Here is a 23,428-nt window from a genome sequence, read left to right as displayed (position 1 = left end):
AAAAAAAAAAAAAAACTGGGCCCAGATTTTTTGGTTCTATTGCTCTCCTTGTGGAGTCACTGTCCCCTCCAGGTCTTTCTATCTCCCCTTCTTTCATTAGATTCCCTGCACTCTGCCCAAAGTTTGGCTGTGAGTCTTAGCATCTGCTTTGATACCCTGCTGGATACATGTGCTTTTTATAAAAACAGGTAGGTCAAGTAAAGTTGGCTTCCCTGGTAAGTTACTGGTAATTCTTTATAATGCTTTATAAGGTCTTACCCCTGAGAAGGTCACAGCGGTTAACACTTGTCTTATCACATGGCTAATTATACTCAGGATGCTGACCAGGGGGGCAGCAATGAATGGGCTGTGAGAATAAATGATTTCATACTCAGAAAGTTTCAGGAGTGAAAAATTACCTTAGCAACAACCTGTTTCCACACATACGCAAAGTGGGCACAAACAGCATGACTGGCTTAAAGTGGCAAGAGGCAGAGATGGTGACATTTGTCTCCACTGGGCTGGCAGGGACTCTCCACGCAAGTTCGCACAACAGCCTCTAACTGTTACTCATATTAGTAAGTGTTTCCCATCAAGAAGGAACAGAAGAATAAACGTAAAGCCCTAGCAAATTCATGATGAATTATATTCATTTGGAAAACTAATTCATATGATTTATGTTCTGTTGGAAAACAGTTTTAAAGGCCAGCATAAACACTAGTTATTTGTGACTGTTTAAAGAATTAGTATGGCCCTGGCTATAAACTTTCTTTAAAAAATAATTACTTCACTTTCTTTCTTTAGACACTTGAAGTTTTTTTCGAACAGGTCTTTCACTTGCTTGGTTAGAGAGGATATCGGGAAATGGAAAGATCTCCCATGCTCATGGATAAGTAGGATTAACATAGTGAAAATGGCCATCCTGCCAAAAGCAATCTGCAAATTCAATGCAATTCCCATCAAAATACCAACACAATTCTTTGCAGACTTTGAAAGAAAAATTCTCAACTTCATATGGAGAAACAAAAAAAAACCAGAATTTCTAAAACAATCCTGTACAACAACAGATCCAAACAAACAAACAAAAAAAAAGAGAATTGCCAAAATGATCCTGTACAACAATAGGCCTTCTGGAGGCATCTCTATCCCTGATCTCAAGCTGTACTACAGAGCAATAGTAATAAAAACTGCATGGTATTGGCAGAGAAACAGAATGGTGGATCAATGGAACCAAATAGAAGACCCAGAAATAAATCCACACACCTATGGATGCTTGATTTTTGACAAAGAAGCCAAAACCATATAATGGAAAAAAGACAGCATCTTCAACAAATGGTGCTGGTCTAACAGGATGTCTACATGTAGAAAAATGCAAATAGATCCATATTTATCACCCTGCACAAAACTAAAGTCCAAGTGGGTCAAAGACCTCAACATAAAACCAGAAACACTAAATTGGTTAGGAGAAAAAGTGGGGAAGAGCCTAGAACTCATTGGCACAGGAAACAACTTCCTGAACAGAGCACCAACAGCACAGGCTCTAAGAGCAACAATAAATAAATGGGACCTCATGAAACCAAAGGGCTTCTGTAAAGCAAAGGACACTGTGATCAGAATAAAACGACAGGCTACAGCCTGGGAAAGGATCTTAAATAACCCTTTATCTGACAGAGGTCTAATATCCAGAATATATAAAGAACTCAGGAAGTTAAAAAGCAATAATTCAAGATTAAAAAATGAGGTGTGTAGCTAAACAGAGAATTCTCTGTAGAAGAACATAGAATGACAGAGAAACATTAAAGAAATGCTCAATGTCCCTAGTTATCAGTGAGATACAAATCAAAACAACCTTGAGATTTCACCTTACAACCATCAGAATGCCTAAGTTCAAAAACTCAAGTGATAACACATGCTGTAGAGGTTGTGGAGAAAGAGGAACCCTCCTCCATTGCTGGTGGGAATGTAAACCTGTGCAGCCACTTTGGAAATCAATCTGGCACTTTCTCAGACCATTAGTGCTTCCTCAAGATCCAGCCATACCACTCCTAGACATATATCCAAAATATGCTCAAGCACACAATAAGGACATTTGTTCAACCATGTTTGTAGCATCTTTCTTCGTAATAGCCAGAACCTGAAAACAACCCAGATGTCCCTCAACGGAGGAATGGATACAGAAATTGTGGTACTACTCAGCAATTAAAAACAAAGAAATCATGAAACTGGCAGGCAATTGGTGGGATCGAGAAAGGATCATCCTGAGTGAGGTATCCCAGAAGCAGAAAGACACACACAGTATATATTCAATTATAAGTGGATACTAGACCTATAGTATAGGATAAACATACTAAAATCTGTATACCTAAAGAAGCTAAGCAAGAAGGAGGTCCCTGGGTAAGATAATCAACCCTCACTCAGAAAGATAAACATTACAGACACTGGAAGAAGGAGAAAACAGGAAACAGGACAGGAGCCTACCACAGAGGGCCTCTGAAAGCCTCTGCCCTGCCGACTATCAAAACAGATGCCGAGACTCTTAACCAAACTTTGGGCAGTGTGCAGGGTATGCTATGAAAGAATGGAGGAGATAGTGGGACCTGGAGAGCTCAGGAGCTCTACAAGTAGAGCAACAGAACCTAAATATCTGGGCACAGGGGTCTTTTCTGAGACTGATACTCCAACCAAGGACCATTCATGGATATAACCTAGAACCTCTGCTCAGATGTAGCCCGTGGCAGCTCAGTCTTCGAGTGGGTACCCTAGCAAAGCAAACAGGGTCTGTCTTTGACATGATCTCAGTGGCAGGCTCTTTTACCACTACCACCCCCTGAGCAGCCTTGCCAGGCCATAGGAGAAGACAATGCAGCCAGTCCTGATGAGACCTGATAAACTAGGGTCAGATGGAAGGAGAGGAGGAACTCTTCTATCAGTGGACTTGGAGAGGCGAATGGGAGGAGATGAGGGAGAGACGGTAGATTGGGAGGAAGTGAAGACGGGGGGGGGGGGGGCTACAGCTGAGATACAGAATGAATAAACTGTAATTAATATAAAAAAATAAAAATTTAATAAAAATGACTGTTTTAAGTAACTGTTGATTTGAACAAATGAAATAGTAGACACTCATATTAACTGCAACACTATTTCAAAGTACTGCATACAATTACAGTAATCAAGCAATACCAGCTGAAAATAATCTTTTTTTTTTTTTCTGATTTTCAAAACTTAGCTATGGAAGTCTCATGAAATGGCTCAGGGGTTAAAGCGCTTGCTGCAAAGCCTAAAAATCTGAGTTTAATCCCCAAGACACATTGTGGAAAGGGAAGATCTGTGTGGTAAAACGTGTCCTCAACCTCCACACGAGCACTCTGGCACACAGGATCACGTGCACAGACACAAACGCAGAAAGTAAGTGGTGTAACAAAAAATTTTAAATCAAAACAGAAACTGTCTAAAGCAAGTTTCTTAGCGCAGTTCAGTTTGCCCAATTTATTTCCCATTGTGGCCACACTGAGGCTAAAAACAGTAAGCACTTTTCTATGTCATTTAGTTACCTTCCTTCTTCAAAAGATAGAAAAATTTTAAAGAATAACTGAATTCTGGAATTCAGTTAAAAAAGCACCTTTATACTAGTCTAGAAAACTGACCTCTAACATGAAGGCCAACACTGAAACTTCTCAATGGAGCACACGTGGACACCCTGACATACATTATATCCACAATGTTTTTGAAAGGACAACCAAACGGCTTGGCTGAAAAACTACAAAAGCAAAATACAAAAATATTCCTTTTGAAAACATCGGTTATTTTTCATGCCTGTTGGTGATGTGGTTGAGAGTAGGACACGGGGGTCTACTGTGTGGATTCTTCCCTACTCAAATGTGTGACTTTGGGCTACTTCCTCAACATACCACCCTTAATATCCTAACCTGCAAAGTTAGAGAAAAGCCATCTGGTTACTAAGAGGATTCAGCATTGTTAGGGCTGCATGTGCTCAATAATAAGTCACATCAGTTGGGGTCATTGCATGCACTTATAAGTATCATCATGTTCTGAAAATAGATGCCATAGGAGTATGGGGATGGTTCAAACAAAGTTGAAATACCTTCCATACTCTAAAATACATCTCATCATTCATATTTTAGTTACTAAGGCTGCGTTCTACTTCTAAAACAAAGCATTAGAAGAATACTCGAGACATAAAATTAAAATATTGATCAACTCTAAAAATATTAGAGATGTCCAAATATCCATCCAAGTTTTAATTTTTATGTAAAGAGTGAGCAAGCACATCCAACTCCTTACTATATAAATTTGCTTTCATTTTTAGCAAATGACAGAGTTAGCTGTGAGTGTGGTCCACAGCGCAGGTAAGCAGACCTCTATGTTCTCCCAAACTAAAGCCTCCTTTTCCATTGATGCCTGCAGTAACCCTGAACCATGAGAGCCACGCTTCCCTCAGAAAAAGCATTTTCTGCTCTACCTAGTTTTATGGAGTTGTCAATCATGATTGACTACTTTGATTCAAAAGGCTCATTATATTATTTTCTCAGTGAATATTTTCAAGAACGTACTACGAGGTTTTTTAAAATGAGACATTGGATACCCTAATGGGAATCAGAAAGATCAGTATTTACAAAAGCTATCATTTTTGTATGTGGAAACCATTCATTTCTCCACCTCCTAATGTGGCCGTAAAATATTGTATCATGAAGGTTTTCTAGAATTCTAAACCAGTTACTTCAAACACATGAATTTGTTCAAATGCTAGTAATCGTGAGATCAAATTATTTTCTATTTTATAAAATTACATTTGACACCGATCTATAGTGGCCTATTAGCTGCTTGAACATTTCCAGTATTGTTTTCATGTTCATAAGTACTAGGTGCACATTTTAATGATCCAGAAATAATTCGTGGTTTATAAATGCCTATTTGTAATAGAACACTTTATTTGATATAATAAGCAGTTATAGTAAAGAGACCAAAATAATTACTTATTTTACTGCACAGTTGTATAGGCACTGACAAACTGAATCATTTCATAAATGTAGGACTTCAAAGTGACCTGAAGAGCATGAGACTGGGAAAAGAGAGCACTCAGTGCTGTCACTTGGACACAGAAAACATTTGGTAACATTATGCCCTTCATGCTTCAAAAACAAAACCAGTAACAACAACAAAAAAACACTGAATAATGAAATCAAATAACTAAGCAAATAAATAACCAAAGCACTAATGGAAGCCTGAAGACAAAGGAAACATTATAATTTAATTGACTTATTATTGAGGTCATGAAGATGAATATTTAATCTGATGTGTTAATGGCTTTTGTAAGGATATAATAGTGTTATAAAAGGCAAATAATTTTGTGTTTTCAAAAACTAATAGCATTTGCTCTCCCTGAGCAAAAGTGAAAAACATCAGAGCCTACCTGATGCAATGCCCACCCCCTTGGTAATCTTCCCATATTTTAGCAGTCTTGTGAAAAGCCAGTTAATTGCAGGGATGTACCCCGAGTGCTAAGAGCAGAGGACCTAGGCGCAGTTCCCAGCACCCAGGGAGCCGCTCACAGTCATCTGCAACTCCAGTTTCAGGGGACAGGACGCTCACTTCTGGCTTTTGCTACCATGAGGCACACATATACACACACAGGCAAACGCCCATACACATGAAAATAAATTAACATCTTTTCTAAGAAAAGTGGCAATTATTATGCTATGTATTGTCAGTTTGCGTATCATTCCAAAAAATCTATGATTGCTTTCTTGGTCAATGCACAGGGAGGAAATGCATCTTGAGATAATACCTACAGCTCATGGACAGCTCAACATGAGGTTTGTGGTCTATGTTAAACTATTGTCACTCTTTAATTAATTAATTGTAACTTTCCTTATAGGATATTAAAATTTTGTGGTTAGTCTATGACTGAAAATTACGTACTTTTGTCTAATGAACTGGGATGATGTCCTACTCTGAGCTAATTCTTTTAAATCTAGCCAGTGAGACTAGATTATTTTAGAGGTAGGAGGTTAACAAAAAAGGGGGGCAGGTTATATTTCAGATGATATCAATAAGGTAAACAGAGGTACATTTTTTATTATGCTTTATAGCTTTAAATGTGGAAATTTTCTAGCTATACATTTCTTATTAAAATTAACAGACTGAAATAAAATTAATAGTGAAGCATGTGGGAGCTGGCTTTTGGAACTTTAGAAAATATGAGAATTATGAGAGTGTACACTAAGTACACAACTGATCAAAATGTGTAAGAAATTATAATTCATAAAGAAGAAACAAGTTTTACTCGGGGTAGGCCAATAGCTCAGAGAGTAAAAGCACTTCCTCCTAGCCCTGATATATGAATTTAATCCCAATATCTCACATAGTACAAAGAGAAAAGTAACTCCCACAACTTCGGCCTTCCACATACATGCTATGGCACATGTGCACACACATACAATCACACACAAAAATAAATACTTATTTTGCTGGAATAAGTAAAGGCTTCATCCACAACATTTGAACAATAATTTATCCAAATATTATGCTTTTCCTATAGTGATCAAGTCACCCTGTCAAGAATATGTGCATTCCAAAGTTAAAGCTTGGCCAATTATGATATGAAAACAAACTCAAGAAAAGTACGTACATACACAAAAGTAGAACTTAGGAAATAATCTAACGGAATGTCCATCCACATTGAATGGAAAAGCCATAAATGAAACAATATATAAATAATTTATATCTTTCAGTTTTAAGAAGCTTGAGATGCAGACGAACAATGAAAATGTGGTGATGATGAAAGTGATACAGACAGAAGAAGACTATTTATGTCTTGGCTGTTAAAAATAAAGAAAAATGAATTTACTCAGGAATCCATTTATCCAACTAAACTATTTATATGAACATATGTTTATTATTTGCAGTGTATATTAATTCCAGAACACGGGGTGCTTGCTAGGATATGGCAATACAAACATGAGGAATAAAAAATGAACATAATGTCAAATATATATATATATATATATATATATATATATATATACACACACACACATTTGGTGTTCACCAAAATTATGAAGGTACATCTTCTTCCTGTGAGAGAAAGGTATGTGGTACTATTAAAATACAGAACACTGATGAACGGTGTTTCAGTGCAGAGATGCAGTTAGGGAAGAAATCACTGCATGAGGCAGAGATGTGAGGATGTACCAGCCATTGCGGGAAACATGCATGAAATCTACAGGTACTTCTAACTTGCAGAGAGTACACACGAAAGCCATGGGTACTTAATTTGGGGCTCACAGTTCTGGAGGGTCAGAGTCCATGGCCTTCACGGCGGGAAGTGTAACAGCAGGCACTGGAAAGTAGTTGACCACTTACGCATGGCCCATAGTATAACATGAAGAGAGACACCTGGGAATAGCATGAGCTTCTGACACCTCAAAGCCCACCCCTCATGGCACACCTCCTACATCAAAGCAGATCTCAACCTTTCTCAAGCAGTTCCACCACTCGGGACTAAGCACTCAGCATATGGGCCTTGGGCGTCATTCTCATTCAAACCACCGAACTCAGGAACTTCTGCCTGGGGGTGGGACAAGCTGCCAGTGCAGGTACTTCTTACTTTAGATCTTTCCCCCTTGAAATGAGCTAAGAAATAGAATTATCAAAAACAGTTTGCTTAAGAGCTTCTGTCTAGTACAGCTTAAGCCTTGCTCACTTCACATACACCCAACATTAGCAATGGTCCAAAATTAAATTTTGCTTGCCTAAAGTAACATGAAACATTCTTATTCATTTTTTTTTATGCTAAGTATAGTAAAAGAATAGAAGGCATAAGGTGAAATCTCAGGGCCGTTTTGATCTGCATTTCCCTGATGGCTAATGACATTGAGCATTTTTTTAAGTGTTTCTCTGCCATTCCATATTCCTCTGTCGAGAATTCTCTGTTTAGCTCTGTTCCCCATTTTTTAATTGGATTACTTGGTTTGTTGCTTTTCAACTTCTTCAGTTCTTTATATATACTGGATATTAGCCCTCTGTCAGATACAGGGTTGGTGAAGATTCTTTCCCAAAGAATGGCCAAGATCAAAAACTCAAGTGACAGGAACTATTTCTGTCATGAACTCAATTACTGGCTCCTTTACCTCCCCCCCACTCCAAGGAAGGAACAGCCTTGCTTGGCCACAGAGGAAGACATTGCAGCCAGTCCTGAAGATACCAGATAAGCTAGGGTCAGATGGAAAGGGAGGAGGACCTCCCCTAGCAGTGGATTTGCAGTTGGGCAGGGAGGAGATGAGGAAGGGTGGGATTGGGAGGGAATGTGGGAGGGGGCTACGGCTGGGATACAAAGTAAACAACCTGTGATTAATATTAAAAAAAAATAAAAATTAATTTAAAAAAAAACTCAAGTGACAACACATGCTGAAGGGGTTATGGAGAATGGGGAACCCTCCTCCACTGCTGGTGGGAATGTAAACTTGTACAACCACTCTGGAAATCAATCTGGTGCTTTCTCAGAAAACTAGGAATAGTGCTTCCTCAAGATCCAGCTATATACCACTCCTAGGCATATATCCAAAAGAGGCTCAAGTACATAATATGGACATTTGCTCAACCATGTTTGTAGCAGCTTTATTTGTAACAGCCAGAAACTGGAAACAACCCCGATGCCCCTCAACTGAGGAATGGATACAGAAATTGTGGTACATCTACACAGTGGAATATTACATGGCAATAAAAAGCAAGGAAATCATGAAATTTGCAGGTAAATGGTGGGAACTGGAAAAGATCATCCTGAGTGAGCTGTCCTGGAAGCAGAAAGACACACATGGTATATACTCACTCATATAGACATATACTATAGGATAAACCTACTAAAATCTGTACACCTAAAGAAACTAATCAAGAGGGAGGACTCTAGCTAAAATGCTCAATCCCCACCCAGAAAGGCAAAGAGGATGGACATCAGAAGGAAAAAACAGGGAACAAGTTAGGAGCCTGCCACAAAGGACCTCTGAAAGGCTTTGCTATGCAGACTATCAAAGCAGATGCTGAGACTTATGGCCAATCTTTGGGCAGAATGCAGGGAATCTTATGAAAGAAGTGGGAAATAGTAAGATCTGCAGAGGACAGGAGCTCCACAAGGAGAGCAACAGAACCAGAAAATTTGAGCACATGGGTCTTTCCTGAGACTGATACTTCAACCAAGTACCATGCATGGAGATAACCTAGAACCCCTGCACAGATGTAGCCCATGACAGTTCAGCGTCCAAGTGGGTTCCATAGTAATGGGAACAGGGACTGTCTCTGACATGAACTGATTGGCCTGCTGTTTGATCACCTCCTCCTAAGGGGGGAGCAGCCTTACCAGGCCACAGAAGAAGACAATGCAGCCACTCCTGATGAGACCTAATGGACTAGGATCAGAAGGAAGGAAGAGAAAACCTCCCCTATCAGTGGACTTGGGGAGGAACATGCATGGAGAGGGGGATGAAGGAAGAGGTTGGGAAGGGAGGAAGGAGGGAGCTACAGGGGGGATACAAAATGAATGAAGTGTAATTAATAAAATATTAAAAAATAAAGAATAGAAGGCTGAGACCATTAAGACTAAGGAAGACCAGGTAATAAATGCTTGGAAGTGGAAACCTGTGGGCCATCCACAGCAATATACACTGTGAGATTGATGGTACTGCATCCCTTTGTGGCACTTGACTTGCCAGTCTTGGTCAACTTTGCATTCAGCTGTAGTAATCTGGACGGAGCTAGGCAGTGCTATGCTGATGGGGAACCACACAGGAACCAGCCTTCTTAATTCTCCTAACTTAATTCCCTTACTTTCCCTTTCTGCTCAAGCTAAGTCACAGCACAGAAGAATATCTTTTAGCAGAGCAGACTGTATTCAAATGTGTGGTACCAACTATGGAGTGTCACAGCCCAGTGGGGGAACAAAAGCAGTTTCCTAGGCACACTGAAGCCATGAGGGAAGGTTCATGGAATTAGACTGGTAATGACAGCTGAGATTTGTATAAATGGAAAGGATCAAAAGCACATGCTATAAGTGTGTGAGGGTGGCAAACTTCATGATCTCACCAATGTGCAAGACCTTGTTTGAATTAACAGTATGATAAGCTTATAAAGGACCTTAAAAGTCAGGCAGACAAGTCCATACCCCATAAGGAAATAGAAATAGTTTCAGAACATAAATGTGACCTTAGGAAATAACCATTTTGTTCCAGTAAAGAAAAGATTTACTTTGTATATGCTACATGAAAAGCAAGATTATTAGTACAACATAGCAGTTCAATTGTCAGACCTTCTGAAAGCATAATATGTTGAAGAACTTTGCATAAGCTGAACGCAGAGATATCCTTTCATATGCTAAAATGAATGGGTATAGCCAATGTTGTGTGAATGAAGCTGACCTGTACTGGTCATGCATACCTTTCAAAATCCAATTTCAGATATAAACCGCCCTCTATGCTTAAAGTAACAAGTGCAATAGTTCAGCAAATTAACACAGGACAAACAGTTTTCCTTAGGTTACAAATGACTTCTAACTAGCAAGGTTGAAACATGGGCATCTTTATCTGTCAGATGCAGTCACTAATGTACTGCTCTCTCACTGAAGTTAAACTCCCAGAAGATACAGCCTAATCCCTCTTTTATGTGGTCCCATCCTGTTTTATTCTGCACCTGACATGTGCTTAATAAAAGGTAACACAAGATGAATAAGGAACACATATGTGGCTCAGCATTCCCGCAGCTGACCACAGCTAAAATATTCCTGATCCAGTGAAAAAGCAAAGCCACAAATTTCTGTGTGAGCTGCAAAGGCCTTGAGGCACGTTTCCCCTTGCCCTTTGCGACAGTTACAGCTGTGGGTCAACTCTGCAGTCTACACTGTTTGCCCATGAGGGCAGATGTTCTCTTCTGCAGTCTTTTAGCTTCAGGCAAACTAGATCATTTTCAGTAATGTGAGTGTGGATCATCTGATCAGTCAAAGGTCTCAAACTGGAAGCAGAGGTTTTCTGGAGGATGAAGAATCTGCTTACACACTCAAACACAGGAATCATGCCTGGGCTCCAAGCTGCCACATAACCAGTTTCTTAAAAGGAGCCATAGATACAAAGATGTTCAGATCCTACTGTGGCTGTTGTTTGTTTTTTGAAAACACTGACTGTTGTTTCTAAAAGTATCCAGAATCACTAGAGAAAGCCATGGGAGGCAAGTGTCAATATAACAAGTACCACCTCTATTTGCCTGTGTAGGTTTGTACCTGCACATGGACCACCAAGATGGTTCAAGGTTCAGAGTACTTTCAAAATATTTTAATTGAAAACATTTGTGCTGGTTTCTGATGAGTTTTTAGTGTGCACTTTTCTGTGTCAGGGAGCCTAATCTAAGCAAGGCCCCATCTTTGCAGGCATACACTTTAAGTCAGAGCAAAGGCCCACTCTTGTTCCCCCGAATCCTGACCTTTCTGTGTGCTCAGGATCCCCAGTGTTCTTATCACAACATTCTGTTTGCACAACATAAATGATTCATGGGCCTGTTAAATGTATCCTTTTCTCCTGGCACTTCTGCAAAAAACATCCCACAAAGATGTATGTGTACTCAGTCTTGACAGTTTTAAAACAACTTTTCTTTTACATATGTCAGCCACTGTTTTTATGAGCACTCCAGTCTTAGTATCATTAGAAAATGGCACTTGAAACTTTTAACCCATACAATTAACAGTAATCATATGTTTGACATAACTTCAGAATTTTAGCCAACAATTCACTTGTTTTTTAAACCCTGAGTTTATTTGGGCTGATTATAACATATTTCTGCTTTTTTTTAAATCATGCTTTAGAAGTCTTTTCCCTTATGCCTAATTTATTTTGAATTCATATTATTTATCATAGTTATACAAGTGGGTTCCCAAGGGAAGAAATTACTAAGAAATTTCCCTCCCCCACAACAGGAAGAAGACTTCCTGTTAACAATTCAAGAAAGAAGAGGAAGAATGAAAATAATAAAGAGGTCTGAATATCTGTAGTGTATCTACTTCAAAAACACGAAAGGTGAAACACAGAGTGGAAATACCCCACATAACGACTGCACAACTCAGTGCTGTGTTTCAGGAACTTGAAATACAGGAAATTCTAACCAAAAGAGAAACTCTTCCCAAACTATTCTCTAGATACTCCTGCAAAGATTCCTGGAAACAAACACACACTGTGAAACAGAAGTCACAAGTGTGATAAAAAGCAACCAACACTCAGTCACTGACATGGACATTTCAAAAATGTGGATTGTGCAGGGAAACAGGAGATGCCACATTCCGGAGGATTTAACACAGGAAGGTGGATTCCTGTTGCTTCAAGGAAGAGACAAAATGACTCTGCTTTGTCCTCCACTCTCCAAATAAGCTGTATTGCTCTTAGTTCCTCCCTGCTGCCACCACTGAGTGCAGGAAGTACAGACTCCATGCTCCTCTGGCCTTTCACTCTCCTTGAGAAATTTTTGTGTGTCAGGTGTCTGAGTTCCGAGTTAGGAAAAAGTTTTCCGTTAATGAAATAGCCAAGTAGAGCCACAAGTGAAGAAACTGGAGGCTGGAATCTGGGCAGGTGCATGCGTGCAAAGTACTTCACATAAAATAGACAGCCAAATCAGAGTTTTAATGCGTGTGTATGTGGTATGTGTGGGTTGGAGGGGTAGTATGTGTGTATGTGTGTTCATTTGTGTGTGATCGTGTGTGCAGGTTCAAGTGCACTTGTGTGTCTGGGTATATGGAGGCCAGAAGTTAACACTGGGGGTCCTTGTCAGTTGTTCTTTACCTGTGTTTCACTATTGGTTGACCGACTTATTGATTAGTTGGTTGACTTGTTGGCTGGCTGGCTGGCTGGCTGGTCGGTTGAGACAGAGTCTCAATGAACGTGAACTAAATGATTTGAGATTTGTACAGGTTAGCTGGTCAGCAGACTCCAGGAGTCTTTCTCCCTTCTCTCCTTAGTGCTGGGATCCCAGGTGCACACCCCAGCTCCTGGTTCTTCTGGGTCCTCACCTTATACAGCAAACACTTTACCAACTGAGCCATTTCCCCAGGCCCCAACTCAAGTTATTCTTAGGCAGCAGTAAATGTATTCAACCAAAGAGCCATCCACTGAGTTCATGGGGACTAGGGGAGGGGCATAGGGGAAGAAGATAGAGGGAGGGTAGGGCTGGGAGGAGGTGTGGGAGCTACAGCATGGATAGAAAGTGAAAGAGTTGTAATAAATAATAAATAAATAAAATTAAAAAATTATTCAATCAATCACAATGAGAATTTTCAGACCAGATTCAGATGGAAAATAATAAAATTTATAACCCTTGCCCTGACAAGGCATTTAGTACAAGCAAACAGTGAATTTTAACACTTCAAGTGGAGATTTAGTAGAGACAGGGGCCGTTACTAGAACCTACAGACTCCTAGCATGGCATTAAGATGCTGCTGTGAGTTTACAATTGCTCTGGACTTTGAAGCATCTGCTAGAATAGAGAACATGCTGGAAAGACAGCCACTTAAAGCAAGGATTTAGCATTTGACACAATGGCTTCTAAGATTGGTATAATAAAAACAACCACATTTGTATTTTGCAACAGAAGGCTTCAAGATGCAAGTACACTGGAGAGGGTAGAGGATTTCTGCAAATTCTGTGTCCTACACTTCACTTAAAACTTTCTTGCTTTAAAAAAAATCTCTTGTATTCATTTCCTGCATTACATACTTTCTGTGTTATCACACAATGGATCTGACTCTTCACAAATGTGCTGGGTTTCTATCTCTAGTGGAAAGCTAGGATCCTGCTGCCTTCCTTGCAGTTCATATTGTCCTCTCCCTGTAATGGTAAACCAGCAAACAACTCTAGCTCTACACACCCTCTGATATATGGACATTTCAAAAGCTGAGTCTGTGCTGGGAAACAGGAGGTACCGCATTCCAGAAGCCTTTAGAAATTGAAGGTGGAACAGGTTTGTCCTAGTTTAAGGAAGTAACAGAATGACTTTCCTTTGACCTCCATTCTCCCAGTCCATTCTTCCTACTCCAGGACACTCAATGCAAAACTAAACCTCTGCTGCTGACCAAACAGGGAAGCTGTCTCCCCAGTGCCACCATATTTACACAGTAGGGCACAGTGTAAGAAATGCAGCTAGAGAGACAGCTCAGTTAGTAAACTGCTTGCCTGAAGAACAAGACCTGTGTTCAACCCCCAGAACCCACAGTGAACAACAAAAACAAAAAATCCAAGTGTGGTGGTGCACCTTTGTAATCACAGTGCTAGAGTGATGGCAAGAGGATCAGTAGAGACAGCACTACTTGGGCAAGTTCTAAGCCAGTAAGAGAGACCCTGTCTCCAAAGAGATGGGTAGAACCTTCAGAACAATATTTGAGGTTGTCCTGGGGCATTCAGACACACGTACAAACACATACACAAACACAAAAAAGAAAGAAAAGAAACACAGATCAAAGTCAATTTTTGTCTTAATATTGCTAAAAAATCATATGCTTCTAGTGTACAAATCTGTACTGCTTCCTTTAAGGACTCAGTTCACTAGTATGTATGTTTAACATTAAGCATGGGTTAGAATGTCACTCATTATTCTACATAACTCATAAATTTTAACTTTTCAGAAATGCATTCATTATTAAGTACTTTTACTATTTTTGTCTTTGCATATAATATACAATTTTACATTTTTAAATCGAATAACTATCATTGAGTTATTTGTATAGTAGATAATGATCTTTACTTAGAGGTGTGTGTGTGTGTCTTGCCTGTGTACATATATGTGTACCATGTGAATTCTCACTGCCCACAGACAAGTAGAGCACACCGGCTCACGTAGAACTGTATTATGGACAGCTATGGGCCTTCTGTGGGTGCTGAGAACCAAACTCAGGTCCTTTGCAAGAGCAGTAAGTGTTCCTAACTGCTGAACCATCTCTCCAGTCCAGCAATAATCTTTTTTAAAATTTTAGAACCCATTTAGAATTCAAATTTAAAATTTAGTGTACAGACATGTTGGCTGTGTTACCAGAAGTAAGTTACTCTAAACTGGCATTTCTAGGATTGACTGAGTTTGGTTGGTAGGTGTTTTCTTCCTTTTCTTCACCTGCTCCTGACACAGGTATACGTATCTTCTTGATGATTTCCTTAATGTCTTTGAAGAATGTTGCACTTAGAAAGGAATAACCACTGGCCATACTTTATATATTCAGACTTAACTCTCTGGTAATTAATATCTCCATAAAAATAAACAACACTGGAAGAGACAGACATAAGAATAGTCTTCCAAATGAGAGAGCGCCCAGAGAATTAAGGGATAAGGCTTACTTCTGCCATTCTCGTTTGATTTGATTTTACTTGAAATCTTGATGTAGGTTTATTTTACACTATTTGCCTGTACTGCAAAAACAAACAAAGCCACCCAACTACACAAACACTCAAACCCTCAGACACAGCAATAAAGACTCATTAACAAGAGTCACAATGCCTAACTAATTCCAGAAAAGGGCTTAAGTCAGAGGACAGGTACTCAATTGCAACAAGCCATCTCCATCAGGTAAATGAAGAAGGCTTATTACTAGGTTCCTCATGCTAAATCAGAGTAGTAGATCTAGCTTATTAAACACTTCCTGAGCACAAAATGGTACTAAATTTCATCTATGAAGAGTGTCATAAAACAAGGCAACACATTTGGGACCTATTTTTTATGATGTTCTGTACATTCTATACAGATTGTATTTTTAAAAAAGATTTTGAAAAAGCTGAAGGATCTTGAATAAATTACTTACTAGAACAGAGAACCAGCGAACTCTAAAGAAGACACTGCACACTGTTGGTATAAATATGTATTAGGGCATCATACTAGACACAGAAGAGCTTTAGGTTCACAAAGTATGAATTAACTTTTTTGGCAATGATCGTACGTTACTGGCAAATACCTCCTTTCAAGTTCTGGAATAGGAGAGTCACTCTCCTTGAAACTGACTTAGACCTAAGGTACATTTTCAGATGTAGTTCAACAGTAAGACACTCTGGGAAGAAAAGTTTACATATAGCAAAACAAACCACTCTGGTCATTGCTAAAAACTGGCAATAAACTTTGCACTGTGGTCTGGAAAGCACTGTAGAAACCCAGCTATTAATACTTGCAAGAAGCCCAACAAGTCTGTGAATCTGGGGTATGGCAATGTGCCCGAAGCAGTTGGCATCAAGAAGCCCACGGTGGCTACTGGAATGAAGCATACCTCTAGGAGCTGGAGATGCTTAGAAAGCCAGGAAGCAGGCTATACTTTTATCACTGTGCTTGGCAGACAGAAATTCTCAGGAACTGTAGTTTCAGAAGATGCCCAGGCTTTAGAGAAATGTTGGGGATTGTGGAACGAAGGGCTTGCTTCAATGGCAAGATGGAGAGACTAATTTACTGAGATGTAGTGAAAAGTATTAAGGGATGAATGAATTTCAGTGTAAAAAAAAAAGCCTATTTTTTTTATTAACACCAAGACTAGAGCTAGAAAGCAGTTATATTTCCTACTACACAGAGTTGAGAATTAAGTAATTTTAGTAATAAAAACAGACTTTGACAAATGTTACAAAATACGCATCAAGGGAAATACCCAGTTAAGCAACCAACAATGTTTTCTCTTTGAGATTCTAGTCAACTAACTTTACTCACTGACTTAAAGATACTGTAAACTATATGCATGCGCACAGTGAGTCTAGCACAGGGTTTCAGGATAGCCAATCTCAACTCTGCTCCTGCAGTTCTAAGATAGCAACCTTTATGTGGACTTTCTAGTGCACACATTTTGTCACCAGTTAATTCATCATTTAAAAAGATGAAGTGGTTGATCAAAGTTAGAACGACGCTTCCTCCTTTTAATGGAACAAGGACATGCTTCATAACTGTGTCTGAAGTCACCTTTTCTTAAGCAAGCTACTCAAAGCACTTTGTAAAATCTTCTAGACAATAAGCTGAGCTTCTCCAAACATGAAATACAAGGTATGGTTGAAGAGCCTACGTGTAAATGCACTTGTTCTCAGATCTATACATGCCCTATCTTGCATTTTCATTAACAAATTAAAATTCACAGTAGAGAGAGTAGAGAACTGAGAACGAATGGTATTGGGGCTCACATTGTTGGAGAAAAGCAATGGGGCAGTGGGAATACCAGCCTTGCACATCTTCTCTCACCTCTTCTCCCTGACCAGGAATCAAGAGCAGCAGCACTGAAGATGGCGGAAACAGGATGAGTAGATTGTGCCTGGTCAATCAGACATCAAAAGAAAATACACCCCTGGGCAGTGAGTCAGAAAGTAAAGCCCATGACAAGCAAGCCTGACACGCATCGTGACGGAGAAAGCTGTCTCCCAAGACTTCTTCTCTGGCCTCCACACAAGCACAGACATTACTAATCGATATAATAGTTGGAAATCTACATAGACCTAGTATATAGATATAATGTTTTTAAGAAAGGAACAGAATATATGTTCTTTTATAATTTTTGCATCATGGAATAAAAACCTCAGTCTGGTCTAGGTAGCCTGATAGGCCATCGTGGAGAGATGTCTGGTCCAGTCTTACAGGCCATTGTGGAGAGGCACAAAATGTCCTCATTATTACTATTCGTATGAAATCAACTTGTCAATGTTAGAGGAAATACATAACATAAGATATAAACTGTTTTTCATATAGACATATCAAGTTCATCATAAGTGTTATTATTATTGATAATTTATACCTCACTGTTTTCAAAATATAAAAGAAAGGTGCTTGTGTTTACCAAAGTTCCAGAGACACCATCACTTTTAAATCTTTCTTTTTTTCTCTCTCTTTCCTGTAGCTCCCTCCTCCCCTCCCAAATCCACCCATACCCCTCCCCCAGTCCACTGATAGGGGAGGTGTTCCTCCCCTTCCTTCTGATCCTAGTCTATCAGGTCTCATCAAGAGTGGCTGCATTGTCTTCCTCTGTGGCCTGGTAAGGCTGCTCCCCACTTAGGGGGAAGTGATTAGAAAGCAGGCCAATCAGTTCATGTCAGAGACAGTTCCTGTTCCCATTACTATGGAACCCACTTGGACACTGAACTGCCACGGGCTACATCTGTGCAGGGGTTCTAAATCTTTCTTAGATGGCTTTCTTTGGAAGAAAAAGTCCTTGGGATGAGGTTATACACATTAAATTCTTTCTTTTAAATATGCATTTACTTTATTCTATGTGTATATGTGTGTGCCTCAGTGTATGAATGTGTACTATGTGCATGCAAAATCTGTACATGTCAGAGAGTATGTTAAATATCCTGGAACAGGAGTTATGAGATATAGTGTGGGTGGTGGGAACCAAACCCAGGTCCTCTATAAGAGGAGCAAGTGCTTTGAACCACTGAGCAACCTCACCAGGCACTGGGCATTCAATTATTATTTATTCTTTTAGTCAGCCTGTGTTTATTGAATATCTATGAGCGAGGTATCAGTAATTTTTGATAACTTGATATTGAGTCAATTCCAAAATACATGTGCAATTAAAACTGTAGTATGTGAGACACAATAGAAGAACCCAGCAGTAAACAATACATAATGGGGAAATTGACTTAGCACAGAAAACCAAAAGACGTGACTCACATCTGAATATCTGAGTTGGAGAAGGGAAGAAAAAGGACAGAGAAGAGGAAGGGCAGGGATTGTGCTAAAGGAGATACAGGAAGTAAACACGTGTACATGACTCAGGAAAGGCGTAAGACTTTGAGACTGCACCATGTGTATGATGCTGTTGTTATATACCTAAAGTGAATAATCGGTCCATTTTATAGAACTCTTAAAATTAGGACTGTAGCATAAATGCTTTAAGGCCCAAAGCTATAAGTCAACATTCTAATTTGGCCAAACATCTTAATTTCCAACTAAGAAGAAATATTTTTAATAATTTTTATGTCATATGGGCGAAGTTTGTGAGCATAGATGACCACTATTATTTTTCCTTTTAATGTATTACACAGGGAAACAGTTAAAATGAAAAACAAAGAATATTTTACAGTTTACTGAAGTTGCAGATAGCTGGTTTAACATTTTCATAATTGTCTTTAGCTCCAAAATGATGCATGTTTCTTCCATTAATGTTTTCGCTCAGCCTCTCCTTTTGCACTGCCTCTTTCACCCCATTTTACATTATTTATTGTTAACTGACACTCCTGCACAGTGAAGATCATATTGCTGATAAAAGCTCGTGTCCTTTATACAAAGCTAGTAGGTTTTGTCAGTACCCAACAGGGAAATCATGCAGAAGCTGTCAGTCATATAGTAGCTAAGGATACATTATCAAAATGATACACCTGTGACCTCTAATCCAAAACCAAACTGCAAAGAAATCGACTGACAGGGAGACGGACTGATCTGTGCCTGGCTATGCTGGAAATCACTCCACTCACACATGAATATGGAGTCTGATTTAATAGGCTCTCAGTCTAATGACTTATTCATGCCCTGTCAACAACATATAGATATATGAAAATCTTTTAATTCAGCTAATTTGAAAGTAATTCCATTTTGGTTATCAAAAGTCATATGTACTGTTTGTACAATTTCTTTACTGTCACTGTAATGTACTTCTGTGCTGTCGTGTTGAATAAATAGGCTCAGTGTTAACTCTGTCTTTCTTTATGTTTGTAAAATGAAGATATGAATTTTGAACATTCAGTGTTTCTCTGAAAAATTCTCACTCACTTTATATACAGCCGTTGCATATCTTTACAAAAGACTGTCAGAATTCATTTTGTACTATAGCACAAATTGCATTGTGTATACACACACAACTTTAGAGTACAGATAGGTCATTCTACTATTAGTAATACAGTTTCTTGCCAAGAAATAGCAAAATGATCTGTGAAAAGATTACTACTATTCTGAAAATTTCCCCACAGGCCCAGTATCATCGCACTACATTCAGGGCAAGTGATGTGAAGACAGCCAGTGTGTCATTTTGGATACATGTAAGAACTTGAGGTAAGATCTCACCTACCCAACAGATCTACCAACTTGCAAATAAAAATAAGTAAATACATCGTTTGGTGGATATGCATTTACAGGATAATAAAGTGTTAAATATCCTATCGATGTTCATCAGTACTGCTGTTCTTCACATTCTCACACTTCTCTGGAGAAGAGACCCAAGAAGGTTTCAGTAAGGAAGTATTAGCACCCTAACATGAAGAAACCACACCACAGACTTCCACTGCCTCCACATGCATCACCTCAGTGTCAGACAGTTACCTGCTTTAGTACTATGCCCCACAAGCCCGTCACCACTATGGAAGGCCAAGAATAAACTGCTTATTAAAAGACACAAAGATTTAGCCTCTCAGGCACAGAAACACTCACATAAACTCCAAGCGGAGAAATCATGAAACGTTTTACATAAAAACAGGTCCAACTGGTCCAATACTTAGCAACATCTAAATCTAAAGCCAATTTATCTTCCCTGTCTTCTTACTGCTCTCTGCTCCAGGAGATTTGCATCTTGGACTTTGTAGGTCTTGTCATCCACAACCTGCCAATACTACCCCTTTAACACAATGACAAAGTGAGTCATAACTTACCCACTGAAGCCCTTTCAGACAAAATCCAGCATGGAATGTTACTGCTGTACTATGAACCCCGGGACTCCTCATGAGCCCATGCTCTCATGGCCACCAACTCTATTTAACTATGCACATCAGATTCCTTCAAACTGCCCATGCTTTCCTGAAGGGTAGGATATATGGAGGGAATTCCCTGTGTGTCTGAAAACTCCCTGACAACCCACTGCTCAGGACAGGACTTTAATATGAGTATTCTGGTGAGTAACAAAGTACAGTAAAGAAGACAAATGAGCACTACTTATTGTAAGGTTATAAATGTTTCATTTTCTACCTCAAGAGTTTTACATCAGCTAACAGTATTAGGAAGAGCTTTAAAATAAGAAACTAATTTTAAAGTCTTAATGCCTGATTCCAAAAGCATTAAGAATATTCCATAAACATGACTTCTAGTATTACAAAAATGGACTTATCTCTATGTCCCAACAGACTCAAGGGTGCTACTGTGTAGTACAACCTTTTTAGGATACCAAACTCAGTACTTTAATGTGGTGTGGTTAGAGTCCACCTAACATCAAGACACCCCAGCATTGCAAACGCACCTTAAACTATCTCTCTATTATCATCTATCCATCAATCAATCAATGAATAGACATATATATATACATACATATAGATATAGATATAGATATATGATATGAGCCCTTAACTCTGTTCAAATAAATAGTCCTGTTAGGGAAGGCTGCTTTCACTGGGACTAACCCACACAACTTTTTTTTTTTTTTTAAATCAAAACAGTAGTTCTGGTCAGTCTCTTTAATTAAACCAGGTGAAGACAAGTCACTCTGACAATAGGTTGACTGCCTTATTTTTTGTGTGACTACTGAAGGTATGACTGGAATATGGAATCTCAATCTGATTTAAAAAAAAAAAAAACATCATTTATGGCAGTCTTAATAAAAATTCATCTTAAAATTAATTGAAGTGGTGTCCCACGATCACAGTCCAGTCACCAATACTTAAATACAGGCTTTTACTTCAAAGGATATAATAAATTTGCTAAGGGACTTTGATAGACACTGTCCCGACTCACATCTAAACTTCAGATTATGACCCTGTAATTGCCACCTGTTTAAAGCCAACACAAAGAGAAACCAAAACAAATTATCCTATAATCTAGATGAAGAGTGCTCTGGCTCGTCTCCAGTAACTAGATTTTAAAGAGTTGGTCATAGTCGACATAAACTCACTGAGCTGCCAGTTCTGCATCCTCTCGGGGCTTTTAACACCATCTCTTTGCTTAAAATACGTGAACATTCTTTGAAACAGCCCTTATGGGAAGGGAAGAATGGAGGGTGGGTATGTGTTGCATTTCAGGATCAAAGTGCTCAGCTGCTGTGATTTCACCAATGAACGCTGCTGAAAGCCAGTGGGCTTTCCGTCCTGTGGTCTTGGCGGGGAGCTGAAGAGGTGAGAGGAGCAGACAGCTGAGACTCCTAAAAACCAGAGCAGGGTCCATGACCTCCAGGGAGCACTGCTACCTGTGCAGACCAGACCGGAGTTCAGACTTCCTTCTTTCGTTTTACAGAAAGGTTAAAAAACAAACAAACAAAAAAACAGAATTGCTTCTCCTAGCAGGAGAAGCTCAGCGTAGGCAGAAGGGAGCCCCGCAACTCTGCTACAAATAGCCTTTCTTCTCACTCGGGATACTAGCCCCTTTGCATCAGCAAGGCGCAGCCTCCGCGCTGAAGCGCCATTCACAAATCCCTCTGTCGTCCCTCCGCGCAGGCTCCCTAGGCTCGGGCACCGTGTGCGTGAGTCCCTAAGACTCTAGCCAAAAGGTGAGGGGCCTGGCAGCCACCTGCTGTCAGCGCGGGGCTCACTTTCCGCCCCGGTGACCCGGCGCCAGAACACACGCAGGAGCCCCCTGCACCGGCACCCCGAGAGCCGCGGGTGCGCCACAAAGCAATCCGTCCACTCGGCGTGGCGGGCTCCGAAGCCGGGGGCGAGCGGCGGTCGGCGCGCAGCGTGGAGCTCCCGCCTGCCCCACCGCGCCGCCCCCAGCCGGAGCCTGTGCCAACTCTACGACGGAGCCCCCGGGTGGCCAGGGACCGGGCACCCCGCTCAGTGCCCACGCCCGCCCGGCTACCCCCCACCCCGCAGGGCCCGTGGCCAAGCCGGGGCGAGTCACCTGCCCGAGCTCAGCCCAGGCCCACGCGAGCCCGGGCGCGCCGCGTCGCTACCTGGAGCCGCGGGCTGGTCGGGACGCGGCGTCCACTCCGGTCGGCCGCGGTCTTCAGCACTCCTCCCGCCGCTCCCGCCCGCGCCACCGCGGCTGCTCCGCAGGAGCTTCGCAGGCAGTCATGATGAGCGAGCGGGCGGGGCGCGCGGCGGCCGCGGTGGGCGGCGGTGGCGCAGCGGGGCCGCGGGGCGGCTGCGGAGGGCGCCTCCGGGCAGGCCGCGCTCCCGGCAGCAGGAGGCGGCGCCGCGGCCTCCGAGCCGGTGACAGGAGTCGGGCCGGGCGGGGGCAGCCCGAGGGCGGCGCCGGCCAACCGCGTCGCTGGCTTCCGCGCACGCAGCCTGGCGCGGCGACACGCGCACACCCGCGGCCGAGTCGGGGGAGGGAGCGCAGCCCGCGGAGCGCCGGATCCCCGCGCGCTGCGAATGCCCGGGGCAGGTCGGGGTGCGAGCTGAGGGACGCCGAGGGCCGGGCTCTCTGAGCTGGAGAGACTGTCTTTCCTGTCCTGGAAATACCGGGCAATTGCAGTGTCCCATCCGGGTTTTCCCGTGTCACCCTCCCCACGATCGTCCTGACAACTCTGTAGCTAACAAGGTAACAAGGAGCC

The 23,428-nt window shown here is 41.0% G+C and overlaps 1 protein-coding gene across 6 annotated transcripts in view; it reads right to left on the bottom strand.

Annotated features, from left to right (window-relative positions):
- Window positions 1–22,964, bottom strand: part of Ccser1 (coiled-coil serine rich protein 1) — a 1,241,689-nt gene extending 1,218,725 nt beyond the window's left edge. For all 6 annotated transcript variants that reach the window (XM_060373765.1, XM_060373766.1, XM_060373767.1 and 3 more), the window contains exon 1: window positions 22,826–22,964. The gene's annotated coding sequence lies outside the window, so the exon portion shown is untranslated. The remainder of the gene's footprint in view (window positions 1–22,825) is intronic.
- Between the last annotated feature and the right edge of the window lie 464 nt (window positions 22,965–23,428).

This window comes from Meriones unguiculatus, chromosome 21 (assembly GCF_030254825.1).
Source record: "Meriones unguiculatus strain TT.TT164.6M chromosome 21, Bangor_MerUng_6.1, whole genome shotgun sequence".
Classification (NCBI taxonomy): domain Eukaryota; kingdom Metazoa; phylum Chordata; class Mammalia; order Rodentia; family Muridae; genus Meriones; species Meriones unguiculatus.
This window is presented reverse-complemented; position numbering and strand designations above follow the sequence as displayed.